This window comes from Ochotona curzoniae, unplaced genomic scaffold (assembly GCF_017591425.1).
Source record: "Ochotona curzoniae isolate NIBS_2020 unplaced genomic scaffold, NIBS_Ocur_1.0 contig_2723, whole genome shotgun sequence".
Taxonomy (NCBI): domain Eukaryota; kingdom Metazoa; phylum Chordata; class Mammalia; order Lagomorpha; family Ochotonidae; genus Ochotona; species Ochotona curzoniae.
Genome location: NW_024465573.1, coordinates 16,682,902 through 16,701,109, shown reverse-complemented (window position 1 = coordinate 16,701,109; position 18,208 = coordinate 16,682,902).

Genomic DNA, 18,208 nt, shown 5'->3' with positions numbered 1-18,208 from the left:
GGAAGGATCAGGAAAGTGACACTCCACAGAGGCAAAGCTGCAGCTTTGAAATCCATCCTGTGCTCTAATTTCCTACAGAGTAACTTTTTAAACTGCTGCTTCATTCTGTCCAATTTTAACTAAAATATCTCATATGTTCTCTGTATGACTTCTCTAAATAACTGGCCTGTCTTTGCCCTTTCGTTCTCCTTATTTTCACTCCTTAACCCAAATACAAGAGGCTTTTCAGGATAGAGTCAGCAAAGGAGGCCAATGCAATGTGTGTGAAATTTCCCTATCTGGCAACAGCAGAGCTGGTCCCCTACAAATCAGAAAATAAATGAACAAGATCTGTGTTGGAACCCTCTTCCTGTGCTTCTTTTCCTACCAAGCTTCCAGAACTGTAGAGATCACTGCACTGGCACCTTATTCAGGTGTTCCCCTGTCTTCTCCATTTTCTTGCCTTCCATTGAAGTCTTCCTTTATTTTCACATTTACTTGATTCGTGGTCATTTCATCAAAAGTTATTTACAAATGAATTTGGGTGTGACAAAACTGGATCATAGTGGTTTTATGTGCATTCCTCCCACAGGGGTTCCACAATCAACCGCATAGACTGTAGGGACAAGTAATATTAGGGTTTGACATTTCTGGGGAAAGTAAATTTTCTCCATTCTCTTTATCACCCTGGGACAGCTATCATCTCTCATGCCTCCAAACACAGCTTCTAGCCAACCTGAGCAGAGACAGGGATCTCTTCTCTCCCTGCACTGCATGGCTGTGCAAGCAGACCAATTCATCTTTCTATCCCAATGCAGAGGACAGTGTTACTAGATAGTTAGTTCAATCAAACAAATGAATTTATTGCCCTGCAATAAAATTTAATTGGCTGATGAAGTTGACCATTTTGTTTTGGTGCTGTTGCAAAAGAAACGAGCTTATCTTTCTCTTTTTGTTTTCTATGTCTACTTCTGTAAAGCCTATTCAGCACTATGAGGCTTAATTAAAATAAGATCATAACAAATCAGCAGTAGATAATACAACACAAAGTCTCCTCAGGGGCATAAAGCGACAGGCTTTTCATGCCACAACCCACTCTGCAATCTTCATAAAGCTGTGCTCACAGCAAGGGCTCCGGGATGCAGCAAATTCACAGAGGCAACAGAGAGGCAGGACTGAGAAGGAAGTGGAGGGACAGATACTTATCAACTTCCCAAGCAACTGCAGTTCCCAAGCAATTCAACCAAAGTATGCCAACAAGGAAAAGAGAAGCATAGAAAGCTAATCTTAGAACTGCTAGCAGAGACCAAACCCAAGCAATTCCCACATAGGCAGGCTTTTGCACAGATCTCCCAAGGGCTGTAGGTCATATTAGCTCCAACCTACATGTGAGCCATATCTGAACAACAAACACAAATTCCTGGAAATCCAATTAACAAGAGGAGCTGAGTAGCCTGCAAAACAAATATAGAGCTCTCGAACATTAGTTGGTGAGGGATATGTGATCATCTTATTTCAGACAATCACTGTAGTGAACATTTGCGTGGCAGCTGGTTCAGTTGTAGCCAGCACGAAGCAATGAATCAGATTAGTTTACTTCCTAGTTTTCCATTCCAAAATGGCTCCAACCCCGTTTTTTATTGTTTCTTCTAGAGGTATTTATTCAGCGTTCATCATTAGTGTTTTGATGAAAATTTTCCAAGGATGTTGGTCTGTCTTTCAGTAAGTTCATTGAGAAGGACTTTATGAAATCATCATCCTTTAATCTTTCCAAACTATTCACCTCTAGTCTTTGAGGGTGTTCCCAAAAATCTGTGGAAAAACTGAACTAAAGAATACATTAATTTTGATGCAAAAAAGTTGAAATTCATGATTTTTCATTATGCATATTTTTATGAACATTTTTAAGAATCTAGTATGTATGTACTTCAAAAAATTTGCACCAAACTCAACTTATTTTTAGTTCCATTTTTCCATAAACTCTGGGTCTCCCACGACATTGGCAGGTTCCAAGCAATTGGGCATTTTCTTCCTGCTGCCCCAAGAACATTTACAGGGAGCTGGATCCGAAGTAGAGTAGCCAGGACCTAAACCAGTGCGCATATGGGACGTCACTATTGTAGGTGATGGACAGCCTGTCGCATCAAAATGCTGGTCCCTTTTTTGCTATTTGAATATTCTTTTTAATTTTTTAAATTAAAATTGGACCATATTCTACTTATGCACAATTGCATTTGGCACTAAATACCATGTAAATCCTTCAAATCTATTAATACAGTGGTCACTTATCTTGTTAATAAAGTAACCATATATTTATATATTCCAACCTTGTTCTTTAAGTTATACAAAATAAACTATTTATACCAATAATGCTGATTAATTTTTCTTCGTTTCAAGATTTTACTACTGTGAATCCTGCTGTAATAAACATCCTGGCATAACAACACTCGTGTTTCTGATAAAAACTATTCATTTCATTATTTTCAAAACAATTAAATTTTATGGCTACTCTTGAATTCTCTTTTCAAATGAATGCCACACCCAGTCCAATTTGAAGGCAATTTCAGTCAAAAAAGTGTTCACATTGTCACCCACCTTCATCCATCAAATCAACCCATGATCATAGCACTAGTTAAACATCTACTATTTCTTTCCAGTATAATGGAGGGAAATCAACCTCCTTTTTAAAACATTAGTTTGGAATCCTGTATTAACCAGATTTTTTTTTAATTCACAAGTCATTTTGATGAGATGACTTTCCTACATGGTAATAAATTATGTAGCTTTTCCCAAATTTATTACAGTTTTCCCACACACAAAACCTTTCACATGATTAGTGTATAAAACACAGCTTTGGGATGGTTACATGACTCACTTTAACTATGTATCAGAAGTCGTTCTTGCCTTCTGACAAGGTAAATTCATGTCATGTAGACATAATAATAGATTTCTACTTTGCTCTTTTGGGTCATAACCCCACATGTAAGTCAAAAACAATTATTCTTTGATGTTCATCAGATAACACAATGAGTAATCTCAAAGTGAAATACTGACAATTCAAGCAACTAAGATGGGATAAGGGAATGGAAGGAAGAGAACATCACAGATGGCAGGCCGTGAATGATTACCTCTGTGCAATTACACCCATCAAAGATTTGATATAAACCTACTCATTGCAGCAATTTCTTTATTTGCCAAGTCACTCCTTTAAAGGGGAAATTCATTCAAGCTAATAGCATCACACAACACAACTTCAGGGGGAAAAAAGGATTGTTAATGATGCTAAATAACAAAACCGTATCACTTACTTTGAGAGAATTACAGTTTGGTTGGTGTGCCAGTCAATTGTCTCAGTGCTGTCAAATCCTTTGTCAAATCCCTGGAACTTCTGGATTTCAAGGAATTACATCTCCTATGTGTCCTTTGAAATCGGTATCTGGAAATATTGGAGAAATTAGAATGTCAATGAGAGATGGAAGAAAAAGAGAAAACATCACCCTTCTTTTATTCTAATGTGACTAGATTTAACTGACAATGCTTTTCCCGCATGGTGTGGGCTATCCCTACAGCCCTGCCTCTGGTCTCATGGCTTCTATCCTGACCTAGCTGTAATCAAATCATTCTATATTCTGCACTCTGAACTGACTCCTTTGCATTGTCTTTCTGCCTTTTAAGATACTAGTGGCCTCTATGTGTTGCTAATCTCTGGAATGCATCATCATACTTCACTTCAGTCTTGCCTTCCGATCCCTTACCAATTCCTTTTCAAAGTCGCCTCTATAGGAAATGTCTAAAATTGTCATTTTTTTTTCCCAACAGAATCATGACTCCAACAGTGGAAAATAGGGCACATGACATAGTTTGAAATTCTAATAAGGAATATATAACAAATACTAAGTATTGTTAGAGCTCAAGTCATGCACAATGGCACTTGAGGACCAGAATAAAGCTCTCACCCACAACAGCCCTATATTCATCTCTGCACTGCATCAACAGAAATGCTTCTTTGGAGTCCTTGAGTGATCACAACATGTAGAAGTGTCTCATAAGAAAGACATGTACTTTATTGTAATAGCCATAATTATTTCAAGGTCATTTCTTATCACATCATCACCTGTCTTTTTTTTTTTAAGTTTAAGAACTCAAAGCAAAAAGTCTGTGTGGTGGCACAACATACTAAGCCTCTGCCACAGCGCAGGCACACTCTACCGTCACTGCTTTGAGTCCCTGTTGTTCCATTTCCCATACATTTTCTTATTTATGACATGGAAAAGCATCAGAGGCTGGCCCAAGTTCTTGGGCCCCTGCACCCACGTGGGAGACCTGGAAGGGGCTCTGCATCCACGCTTCCAGCTGAAGTGATTGTTCAGTAAGAGAACCTGTGGTTGGCAAATCTCCCCTGACCCATCTCCACCTCCCGCCCGTGTGTGTGTGTTTTAAGAACAACAATGAATACATCACACTTTCACAACTTAAAATATTTTTATTGTCTAGTTCTTTTCTCACAGTGACGAGCAATAAAGTCTCATGTAGCATGAAAGATTGGTTAACAAAGAGGAGTAGGAGATTCTGGTTCACACAGCAGGTAAGTTACTGAGAAGGAACTCTATTTTTTTAAAAGGTTTACTTATTTTTATTGCAAAGTCAGATACTCAGAGAGAAGAGGAGAGACAGAGTGGAAGATCTTCTGCCCAAAGATTCACTCCCCAAGTGGCTGCAGCGGTCTGTGCTGCGCCAATCTGAAGCCAGGAGCCAGGAGCCTTCTTCCAGGTATCACACGCAGGTGCAGGGTCCCAAGGCTTTGGGCTGTCCTCGACTGCTTCCAAGGCTACAAGCAGGGAGCTGGATGGAAAGCAGTGCTGCTGGATTAGAATCGGTGCCCATATGGGATCCTGGCACGTTCAAGGTGAGGACTTTAGCCACTAGGTCATTGCGCCAGGCCCGAGAAGGAACTCTTAAGGGACATCTAAAAGGAATGTTCTTTTAACATCAAAATTTTGTTTTTATATTCTTTTTTAAAGATGCATTTATTTTTAATTGAAAGTCAGATTTATAAAGAGAAGGAGAGACAGGAAAATATTTTCCATTTACTGGTTCACTTTCCAAATGGTTATAATGGTTAGAGCTGAGCCATTCCTAAGCCATGAATGCAGGAGCCTCCTCTCGGTCTCCCACATGGTTACAGGGGTCCAAGAACTTGAACCATTCTCTACTGTTTTTCCAGGCCATAAGCAAGGAGCTGTATGGGAAGTGGAACAGCCAGTACACAAACTGACAACCATATGGGGTGCTGATGCTTACACGAAGAGGATTAACCTGTGGAGTCGCAGTGCTCACCCCCTACAAACATTCTTATTACAGAAGATAATCACCAGGGAAAAATGATCTTATGCTTGATCAAGACAGTTATGATAAAAGATACCTAAATGTGACAGACAAAAAAGAATGTGGTATGTTGATAAACACACAAACACTATTGTGCCAATTAGCTGACTGACACTATAACTGAAATACCTGGGAGACCCTGTTTAGCAAGAAAGCAGTTTATTTCAGCTCATGAATTTGGAGACTGAGAGTTCAAGGTTGGGCAGCCCAATTGTTCTGGTATCTGATTGCGCAATGGATGGTAGAATGTATGCAGAGGAAACATGGCAACACATAAGCCAAGGCAACAGCTAAGCTCAAGTTGGGTTCTAACGTCAACTTCTCATGAGAACTTCCTTCCAAGGGCAAGTCTCCAGTGATAAAACCACCACCTACTGAGCCCTCCTACTAAACACCGAAAGTGAGTCCAGTTTCCTCTTTTAATTCAACCAGTATTATCCAAACTTTAGAGACCATGCCCCTAATACAAAGGGACATCCAAAAAACATTACAAATAAAAACTATGCACACAAAAGTTAAATAACAAAAGTACATGTATTTCATTATTATTTTGGCAGCAATGGTGAGAGTTTAAGACACGAACAAGAATACTAGGCAAATAATTGGCATTTGCAAAATCTAAATAAGCTGATACTATGATTATGTTATTCAAGTCATCATAAATTCTGCCGCTTGCTCCACTTCCTCAACTCCTTAAACCTAAGTTCTTCCGAAAGTGAGCAATTATCTTCTTTCGTAGGAGAACTGGAAGATGCTTTTCCTGATCAGGAATGAAACTACAGACTTTGCAAAAACAACAGGGCTTTTAATTTTAACAAGTAAAATGTTTTGCTAACTAAACATTTCAGAATTGGACTTTCTACATTGAAGAAAATCTAATAAAGAGAAGTAAAATCAATTCTAGTGTCACAGTGATTAAGCCACCATTTCATATGTTTGCATCCCATGTCAGATTGCTTCAGATCGCATTCTAGCTTTCTAGTGAAAAGTATTCTGGGATGCAGCCAACGATAGCTCAAGTACTTTGGTCCTTGTCTCCTTTTGATGCAGGTACAGAACCTGGCTCCTGGCTTCAGTTTGGCCTACCTCTAAATGCTGTAGAAATTTGAGAGAAAATAGAAACTAACAACAAACAAAAACTACATCAAACATTACTGCCTGTCTCTCTCTTTCTTTCAAAAAGATAAATCAGTTCTATGAGATGTTCCAGAATTTCTATGCTTAACCATTCTGAGATGTGGTACCCAACAAACTCAACTTGACTTAGAAAAAGAGATAATTAGAAAAAGTTAGCATTTTCATGTTACAATTTGAATACTAGCTGTCAATCTTAAATGTCCTCCTAAAAGCCCATTTGTTAAAAAGATTAGTCCCTAAAGTCTTAGAAGAATGGTACTAAGAAGTAGAAACTTCATTCAGTTACAATACATGTGGATGGAGTTCTCAGGAGATGATTGGATTGGGTTGGCTGTTAGGGTAGTGGTAAATTACAGTGACGTGGTAAAAACTCAGTCACAGATGTACACACCTGCAATGCCTCTTGCCAAGTGAACTCTGCACAGTTTGGGGAAAGAACACCACAATCGGGGGTCAAAACAGTGATGCCCCAAACCATGAGTCAAAACAAATTTCTTCCTTTATAAGCAGCTTGCCTTAGACATTTTACAGTAGTATCCAAAAGCTGACTAATACAGCTCAAGGTGGTAATATCTACATATATACAGATATGTCAGATTCCACTATTCATTCAGCATATGAATAACTAGTGGAGGAAACTCAAATACTTCAAAATGCTTCAATAGTTCCAAAGTCGAACATTTACAGCTTTTCCTAATCCCTACTACAATCTCAGTGGTCCTCCAACAGTATAAAAAAATGAATGGAAGAGGCCCTGGAAATAATCGTTTTACCATGAATACAAAAGTGCCTATTTTCCAAACAGGAAATTAAGAACAGAAGAAAATGCACATAAACCATTTTCTAATATCTCATTGCATATTAGTTCAGAGTCAATTTGAAAAGCAAAGTGAAGTTACAATCTGCTTTAACTTCACAATTTAGTTTGAAGGAAGTCAGTAACAAGGTCACTGTTAACACACGGTTGGGCAAGCTACTACCCTTTGCATGTGCCTGGGAAGCTAGCAGAAGATGCCAACCTCCTGGGTCCCTGCCAGCCAGGTGGCAGAGTGTGACGGAGTTCCTGGATCCTGATCGCAGCTAAGGCCAAAGGAAGGAAAATCCCTATCTGCCCCTTTTTCTCTGTTACTCTTTCCAATAAATAATCTTTAAAGTAGAAGGTGGGAGTAAGTACAAGGTTTTGTGATAACGAAACTAAACCCTGGCAGTTCTGAAGAAGCAGGCTGGCTGCAGGAGTCTTGAAGGCTTTGTGGAAAAGGAATAGTAGAGGAGGAGTCCAAAACTTTAAGCTCTGATTAAATGGAGGTTTTGGTCACTTGCAAATCAATATAGCAAAGCACAACAGAGGGGTCTTATCCAGTTCTTATTATTGGCTGTGATTTTGGCTTCTTAAATTATGTAGACTTTGAAAGGTAATAATAGTTGGCTGTTATTTCCAGGACAGAAATTGTTAGTAAAAATTAGCATTGACCCAAGAATAAGATATTGTAAAAACCCATCGGGCAGGTCCACATCCTTTTGGACAAGTCCATCTGGCCAGTAAGGAGAGCAGCGCTCATGGTTCACCTGATTTTTCTTTTGTTGGCTCTTTGGATTTCTAGGTGAAAGAAAAAGCTGTGTTATGGTTCATTTATTCACTCAGTGAGTGTTTACTGAAAATCTGCCATATGCCAGACAGACCCTGTGTTAGATGCTAGTAATAAACCAACTGCAAGGAAGGCCCTTTCATTTAGGCAGACTCTGAGAGGGAAAGCTCAGCATTAAACTAGTAATTCTGCACTTGCTCATTAACAGATGGGACTGGTCTAGCTGGATCAGGTGAAAATGAGAGAGAGAGAGAGAGAGACACCCTCCAAAGGCTGATGAAAGGACATGGTTGGAAGTACATTGTATGAAGACACATCCCAAGTTCATGGCCTGGAAGCTACAGAATACCAGGTAGGCCACATACTTCATCTAATTCAGTTCCTCTGAACCACGGTACAGAACGAGGGACTCATGTATCTGGATTTTGTAATCATTGCATGAGGCACTATATGTAGTGCACTTAGCATTTACAATGGTTAGCTGTCATCTTTTTATTATTACCGAGTGAGTGTTATCGTCCAGGTTTTCTGATAGCAAACTCACTGGCTTTGTCGCTGCATCACAACGCCTTGATACCATTTCATGTTTTTTGATTCTCTTTTCCCTCTAACCAAAGGGGAAAAAGTTTCCTGGAAAGTAGGTCAGATTTTAGCTAACTCTCACTACTGGAGCTGTTAAATGGTAGAGGGGGCACAGGAAGCTTTTTAGCAGTTCTGACTGCCTCACTGGGCTTACAAAAGGATGACAAAATATTTCCCTGAGGGCTTATTTAATTTCATCCCCAGGCTTGCTCACAATCCTGACCATCTGGTCCTGGAGGCTTCTCTATTTTTAATATCTCCACTTCGGGTGTTTTGCTTTTTTAACCTATTCTAGGATTAGTCGCCCCCTTTTCAACCACCCCCACTTTTTCCACCAACTTGATTTCTTTTCCCTGAGTAGATTCCTTCGTAGGATAAGTTCACTGTGTGCTGTAACTTTGATTACTCAGTAGCAAAAAGTAGAGGCATCAGAAGCCACTTGAAAGCCCAGCAACGGTGAAACTGCACTTGGTATTTATATATAATATGTATGGCTCTAACAGGATAACACCAACATTTTTTCAAGACTTATTTGTAGTTTTATTTGCTTTCAAGGCGGAATTACAAAGAGGGACAGGCAGAGAGAAAGAAAGATTGATTTTTCATCTACTGGTTCACTCCCTAAATGGCTGCAACAGCTGGCACTGGTCTAGGCAGAAACTAAAAGCCAGTAGCTTCTTCTGGGTCTCCCATATGAATTTAGGATCTCAAACACTTGTGTCATCCTTTGCTGCTTTCCCAGGCATAATAGCAGGAATCTGGATGGGAAGTGGAGCAGACAGGACTGGAACCATGGTCTGTATGGGTTGTTGGCAATGCAGGTTGCAGTACTGGCCCTCTCACTCCAACAATTTATGTTACAAATATGAATGGTATTTCAGAGAAGCAAACTGTCTCCATTTGTGTATAAAGCTACCCATCCTAAAAACATGGATCTTGGAAAATTTTGGTAAATAGTTCTAAAGATAAACTCTCAACTTGAGTCGTTCATTCATGGCCTACCTGGCTATAGAGCTAAATGACATAGGGTGATCAGACAATGTCCCAACAGCAACAATCCCTTTGCCAGCGTGACTGCCTTAGTAGTCATGCCCAGCAACATTCCCTCCAGCTAAGACACTGTCTCTAGAAAGTCTGTTTGTTCAAGATTAGCAAGTCAGCCTCTTTATAAAACAAGGTGATTTTTCCCCTTATATCATCAAATCAAACAGATGAGGGGAAAGTAAAACAAAAACAAAAACAAAAAAAGCTACTGCTGCAGAGCAGATGTGAATGGACCGGAGATGGAAAGGAGTCTTTTCCCTGGAGTCCTCCAGCCTCATGAGCCCATTCTGCTTAAACCTAATTGTCACAGTACTATCAGTGTGTCTACTCAGTGGCCCCTCTCTTCGACTAGGGACCCTGTGTGTCCCTAGACACTGTCTTAGTGAGTGAGTAATGCATAGAAGGAAAAGGAGCGTTGAAAACATCAGGGGAAGGGCTTTGTCACACACTCTTTCACATGTCACTTGAGATGCCCATATGGATTCATGCTTCAATTCTCAACAACGCTGCTTCCTCCTGAGATCACCCAAGGAGGCAGCAGATGATAGCTCAAGTACTTGAGGCCATGCCATCCACTAAGAAATTCTGGATTTTGTTTTCAGTCACTGGCTTGGGCTGACCTAGCCCCAGCTAGAGTGGACTATTGGTAAGTGAATCAGAAGAGGGAGAATCTCTCTGTGAAGATCTAACTTTCTCCATCTGCTTTTCAAATAAAATAACTTTCATTTAAAAAGTTAAATAAAAAGCAATTACAAAAGGATGCTGACAGGGAAAAGAAGGAACTAAATGGTGATTGGCAGGCTTGATAATGCAGGATGACAGGGAAAATAAAGTGTTAGCTGTTAACAAAACAGTTAGGAGCCAAATAGTTGCAACATCATCCTATTCTCTTGTTGATAACCTTTTACAGGCTGATATACCTTTGTTTTCTAAACATTTTATTAGAACATTTAATCTTTTGTTTACAGATAATCTAATCATAAAACCTGAGATAAGGAGAGCAGATAGCATCCTTATTTTGTCACTAGTGAACCTAGTGCTCTCAGATAACACAGGTGAAAGACTTACTGAAAACAGCCTGAATTTCTTTCTTTCTTTTTTTTTTTTTTTTTTCCTTCTGATGTAGGACTCGGGCCCTCTCTGCCTTCCTGTGTCCACCTTTTAAGAGGGATGATTCCATATACGCAGTGGAGAAGAATACAGGCTTGGAGCCAGAATATCTACACTCAAACAATGCCTCTGCCAATTGATGACAAATCCTTTTTGTTTTCTAAGATGAAACACTGTATTATTCTCTCCTGCTTTTTTTTTTTATAAAAGATTTATATTTCCAGGACATAAATTCAACACTTCTATTGCAAAAGACACAGAAGTTGGATAAAATATGACATGCTTTTAAATATATTGCTGAGTTTGTTTCTTTTAAGGAAATAAGGGAAATACTCAGAAATGAAAATAAAGAACCAAAAAGTGATGAAACTACAACCCAGAGGCAGAAGTTTCTGTTTGGGTCTACGTGCTAACAGTTACTGTCATGATTCAGTATGGCAATTCTGGAACTAAGAAATTTGAGTTTTTCTATGTAAATGGAAATGATCAATTGAGTTCTTATATCACGTATTGTGGAAAATGAATTGCATTTATTAGCCATTGAAAGAAACAAAGGACAATGGGAAGAAGTTTGGTTTGCAATGACAGAGAAACTACAAATGAGTAAAATGAAGAGATCTCTTGAAGGTTAAACATAGCAAAAATGAAACCGAAGATTTAAGGAGGAAGCAAGGCATATGCAAAGTGTGGGCCAGGAAACAAATGAAAAGAACCAAATGCCAGCCAAGGAAGACCACGGGGACATTGCATGTTGCTATTTGTGCCTTAAATGAAAAATTAAGAATTGCTCTTCCGTTTTTAGATTGGTATTATGACATTTACTTAGAAAGTGGTATGAGTGAAGAGAAACAGCAAAGAGCCAAAGAGTTAAAATCTGAAGCTATGTAAAACCCCAACTGGTTAATTGAATCCTATCTCTGGGAAAGATGTCCATCCTGTTTCCCTTCTCTCCCTTACCAAAGTGTCTGGTAGCTTGCAGTAGAAATACCATCTGCACGGAGCAAAGTGACTGAAGGATGCAATGGCCTGCATGGAAATGCTGGGTTTGTCTGAGGAAAAAATCTACAATGCCCATTAACTTTGAGTCCAGCTTAGACAGTGGTTGGGGCTACTGCTCCCAGAAAAGTTCCAGACTCTGCTTGGAAACAGAGATAATTTAACTTCTTCCTTTCCAATTTGTATTGCTTTTATCTTTGGCTTGCCTAAAGCCTCTCACTAAAACGTTCACAACTATATCAAATAACAAAGGTGAAAGTAGGCATTCTTGTCTGATTCTGGATCTCACTGGAAATATTTCCAACTTTTCCCTATTCACTGTGATGCTAGCTGTGGCTTTGTCATACACTGCGTTGATTGTACTGAGCAGTGTTTCTTCCATACCCAAGTTGCATAAGGATTTTTACTATGGAAACATGCTGCATTTTATCGAATGCTTACTGCGTATCTATTGACATAATCACATGGCTTTTATTCTTAGCTTGTCAATGTGAGATATCAAATGTATTTACTTGCATATGTTGAAACATCCCTGCATCAAAGGGATAAATCCCAGTTGGTTTGGGTGAATGAACTTTGTAGTAGTTCAATTAGCTACTGTTAAGAATTTTTTGCATCTATGTTCAACAGGGTTATCGATCTATATTTCCTTTTCTTTATTCTATATTTTTCTGGGTTTGGAATTAAGGCAATGCTGGCCTCATATAAGATATTTCAGAGGGTTCAAGGCCAGTCAATGCTTGTTTTGGTTTTTCTTTGTACTTGTATTAGTGGATTTTCTGTCTTCACATTCTTTCATAATGATAACATTCCATGTCTGTATGGCACATCCTTAAATATTATTTGTAAATCTAAACAAGTGGTGATAAGTTGTTTCAATTTCATTTTAAAAAATGAGAGCTTGGGCCTGGCGCGGTGGCGCAAGTGCTTAAGGTCCTCACCTTGCACACCCGGGATCCCATATGGGCGCCGGTTCTAATCCCAGCAGCCCCGCTTCCCTTCCAGCTCCCTGCTTGTGGCCTGGGAAAGCAGTGGAGGACGGCCCAAAGCTTTGGGACCCTGCACCCGCGTGGGAGACCTGGAAGAGGCTCCTGGCTTTGGATCGGCATCGACTGTTGCGCTCACGTGGGGAGTGAATCATCGGACGGAAGATCTTCCTCTCTGTCTCTCCTCTCTGTATATCCACCTTTCCAATGAAAAAATAATAAAAATAAATCTTTAAAAAAAATTAAAGATGAGAGCTTTATTGAATACAGAATGTTGTGCTTAAGGGTTTGACATTTTAGTCCTTGAACTATGTCTCTCCTTTCTCTCCAAGCCTTAAAAATGGCTTTACTCTTAGAAATACGCCTTAGTGGATTAGTGGCATGCCTGTTCCTTCAGTGGATACCTAGAAGTATGAGCTCACTCTTAAAGCTGCCTTCTCCTTCAGCCTAGAGCCATGGGTGGTGTGCCACGTGTTGCTGCATGTTTGAACTGCCTGTGCAGATCCAGGTACCTTTCTTTCTTCAGTAGAATTTCTCATACATACTTCTCTCCAACTCTTTCCTGGTAATACACCTCCTCTACCTTTCACCAGTTATCTTCCCCTGTTCAAAATCACCATGGTGTTCCCCATTCAGCCGTCCTCCCCTCCCATACTTTGGAATAAATTTGTTCAACAATATAAAAAATATCTGCAATGAAAATTACAAAACCTTAAGAAACGGAAGAATACATACCCAAAAAGGGAAAAAATTTTCACTTTTGTGAATTAGAAGAATTAATGTCATCAAAATATTCACACAACCTAAAGCACTTTACAGATTGAATGCAATCACAGTCAAAAAACCAACCATATTCCTCTAATGTCTTAAAAAAATTAAAATTAAATCAACATAGAAACATAAGAGATTCAAATTACTAAAGCAATCTTAAATCCTAAACAATGAAAATAAAACCAGAGGTATCACAATATCATATTACAAGAAAGACTATGAGAGTTACAACAATCAAAACACCTTAGTCCTGGTATAAAAATAGACATGTGGTCCAATGGAAAAGATGAAATCCCAGAAATTAATCTACAGAATTTTTTTTAAAGATTTATTTTTATTATTTTTTTTATTGGAAAGGCGGATATACAGAGAGGAGAGACAGAGAGGAAGATCTTCCGTTCGATGATTCACTCCCCAAGTGAGTGCAACGGCTGGAGCTGAGCTGATTCGAAGCCAGGAACTTCTTTCCAGGTCTCCCTCCAGGGTGCAGGGTCCCAAAGCTTTGGGCCGTCCTCAACTGCTTTCCTGGGCCTCAGGCAGGGAGCTGGAAGGGAAGCGGGGCGCCCATATGGGATTCTGGGCGTGCAAGGCCAGGACCTTAACCACTTGCGCCACCACGCCGGGCCCAATCTACAGATTTACAATCAACTATGACACATAAGCTAAAATCATTCTCTGGCTAAAAAACAGTAGTCCGTTCAACAAATAGGCTGGAAAAATGAGATCTCCACATGCAAAGGCATGAAATAAGATTCCTGTTTTACATCCTATAAAAAATGAACATGCAGTGGATCAAGTATCTAAACTAATGATCTGATAACATCAAATTACTAGGGAGAGACAGAGAAAAACCCTGCAAAACATTGTCATAGGCAAAAATGTCTTGGATCATACCTCAGAAGCACAAACAATGAAAGTAGCAGATAAATGGAGTACATCAAACTAAGAACGTTCTGCACAGCAAAGGAAAAACGCCACAAAGTGAAGAGGCAACTGACAGAATAGGAGAAAATATCTGCCAATTATACATAGGTTAACATATTAATATCCAGTATTAGGAGCCAGTGAACTCAACAACAACAAAACAATCCACTTAAGAAATGGATAATGGAAATGAACATATATTTTTCAATAGATGAAGTACAAATGGGCAACAGACATATGGAAAAAAAAATTTCAAGATCACTAGCCTGGGCCCGGCACGATAACGTAATGGCTAAGGTCCTCTCCTTGAACACACCAGGATCCCACATGGGTGCCGGTTCTAATCCCGACAGCTCCACTTCCCATCCAGCTCCCTGCTTGTGGCCTGGGAAAGCAGTCGAGGGCGGCCCAAAGCTATGGGACCCTGCACCCGGGAGGGAGACCTGGAAAGAAGTTCCTGGCTCCTGGCTTCGAATCAGCTCAGCTCCAGCCGTTGCGGCTACTTGGGGAGTGAATCATCAGACGGAAGATCTTCCTCTCTGCCTCTCCTCCTCTCTGTACATCTGCCTTTCCAATAAAATAAACAAATCTTAAAAAAAGAAAACAGATCACTAGCCCACAGGAAGATATAATTGAAAAATATAAGGCAGTTTTACATTACCCCAATTAGGAAGGGTATAGTCCAATAGTAAAAAACAAAGTGACAAATGTTGACAAGGATGTTGATAAAAATAGATTGTTGGTAGAAATGTAAACTAGTACAAACTTTACAGAATACAGATTTCCTCAGAAATCTGAAAATGTATGTACAAAGTACACCAGCAACCTAATCTTGGTAATATTCCCAAAGAAATGAAATCAGTTTATGAAATGGTTATGTGTTTCTCCATGTTTTTTAATAATTAATTTATTTTTTTACTGAAAAGTCAGATTCACAGAATGAAAGAGAGACAGAAGATTTTTCCCTCCACTGGTTACTCCCCAGGTGGCTGCAACGGCTAGAACTAAGCCAAAGCCAGGAGCCTGGAGCCTCTTCTAGGTCTCCCATGTCTTTGCAGGACCCCAAGGCTTTAGGCTGTCCTTGACTGCTTTCCCAGGCCATAAGCAGGGGGCCAGATGGGAAGCAGAGCAGCCAGGATATGAACTAGTACCCATATGGAATCCTAGTTCATACATGGCAAGGACTTAAGCCACTAGGCTACTGCATCAGGCCGCTTCTCTCCAAGTTTTAAGTAGCTCAGTTCACAAAAGCTAAGCTATAGAATTAATCCAGGTACCCATTATTATTAATCAGTGGATAAACATTTATATTGTGTCCATGTCTTGTCTCTTGTGAGTAAAGATACAACAAACATAGGAATGCAAATGTCTGCCTGACTGATTTTACTTACGTTGGATATATAATGCTGATAATAGAGAAAATGTAGCAAATATACCTGAGAGAATAATATTCAGACATAAAAAAGAACGAACTGAGAACATAACACTCAGTGGAATGAGCCAGACACAAAAAGGCCACTAGCATTATGTGTTACTGAGCTGTGCTAATACATAGATTACAAAACAAAAGTTAATGTATATGAGTGAAATCATCACGTTGTGATTTGCTTAGCATTTCTAACCTGAATCCATATTCCATTGCAGTAGTGCCCTTTCTAGTTTTTTATTTGTAGAGCTCTTTGTGTAGTGGAAATAATGATTACAGAGTGAACTGAAACTATGTCATTGTAAAGATTTAAAAAAAAAAAAGTTTAAAGAATACAGGAGGGTCTGCAAGAAGGCCTGGAAGCTCTTTGTATCTCCTTCTTTCTATAAATCTGCCTTTACAATAAAAATAAATAAATCTTATTAAAAGAGAATAAAGGAAAAGGGAGATATCATTTTGTTCTTAAAACTGTAAATATGGGGCCCTGCTCAGTAGCCTAGTGGCTCAAGTCCTCACTTTGCATGTGCCAGGATCCCATATGGGTACCAGTTCTAATCCTAGTGGCCCAGTTTCCCATCCAGCTCCCTGCTTATGGCCTGGGAAAGCAATCCAGGACGGCTCAAAGCTTGGGGACCCTGCACCTACGTGGGAGACCCAGAAGAGTCTCCAGGCTCCTTGCTTCAGATTGGGTCAGGTCCAACCATTGCAGCTGCTTTGGGAATGAATCATCAGACATATCTTCCTCTCTGTCTCTCCTCCTCTCTGTATATATGATTTTCCAATAAAAAATAAATCTTTTTTTTTTAAAAATGAAGCAAATGGCTAATTCTTTGAAGAAATTTTAAAAGGGATAAACCCTTAGATAAACCAAGAAAAAAACAGGATTCAAATGTATAAATCAGAAACCATAATAGAGACAGTATAGCTGAGATGATAAAAATACAAAGGACTGCCAGAGATTATTATGAACAACATTCTGAAGTCTGGAAGAAATCATAAATTCTTAGATACAAATACTTAACCAAGACTGAATTATATGGAAACAGAATACCTCAACAGAGCAAAAATCTGTAGTGAAGTTGAATGAGTAACCAAACAAAAACAAAAATTGAGAAACTTTCTGATTACAACCCAGGAACAGAACCAGACACATTCACTGCTGAATTCTACCAACTTTCTAAAAATGTCTTCATTTTTATTGAAGAAGCAGATTTACATTCCCCAAGTAGTTGTAACAGCTGGAACTGGGCTGAGATGATCTGAAGTCAGGAGCCAGGAGCCTCTTCCAGGTCTCCCACATGGCTACAGGATCCCACGGCATTGGGCCGTCCTTGACTGCTTTCCCAGGCCACAGGCAGGGAGCTGGATGGGAAGCGGAGCAGCCAGGAATGAACCAGCTCCTATATGAGATCCCAGTGCTTGAATGGGAAAGATTACTCAATTAGGCCATCAAACAGAAACTTCTATCAACTTTTTAAAAGAATGATTATTCAACATTCCTTCATGATAAAAACTCTGTCCAAATTAAGCTGAGAAATGACACATCTCAAAAAAATGCCACATAAAACAGGCCAAAAACTAATATCAAGTTAAATAAAGATCTAATTTCCAATAATAATAAAAGAAGGTAGAACAACTGAGAATAAACTTAACCAAAGAAGTGAAGCATTTCTGCAATGAAAAGTATAAATCCATGGGTGAAAGGAATTAAGAAGATACAAAGAAATGGAAATGTATGCTGTGTTTATGAATTAGAGGAAGTATTACTCTTAAGATGTTCATAAAAACCAGTTACAGATTTGATGCATTTCCTCTCATAATCTCAATGAATTTTTTCACATAATTAAAAAATACACTGCTGAATTTTGTATGGAACTGCGTAAGACCACAAATGGTAAAAATGATCTTGAGCAAAAAAAAAAGAATAAAGCAGAGAGAATGAAACTAGCTTAATTTAAAAAAAATATTACAAATCTTTTACCAAAACATGGAATTGTAATAAAAGCATATCTATACTCACAGACCATAATAGATATTCTAGAAGTAAATCCACACATCTACAGCCAATCAATGTGTTATAAAATTGTTAAGAATGTACATTACATAAATTGCAGGCTTTTCAATAAACAGTGCTAGGAAAATTCGGTAGTGATGGGCATAAGCGTGAAACTACATCTTTATCATTCATTATATATGCAAATTACCTCCACAGAAAATAAAGACTTAAGTATGAAACATTAAGATCTAAAAATATTAGTAGGAAACACTTCACATATTACAGT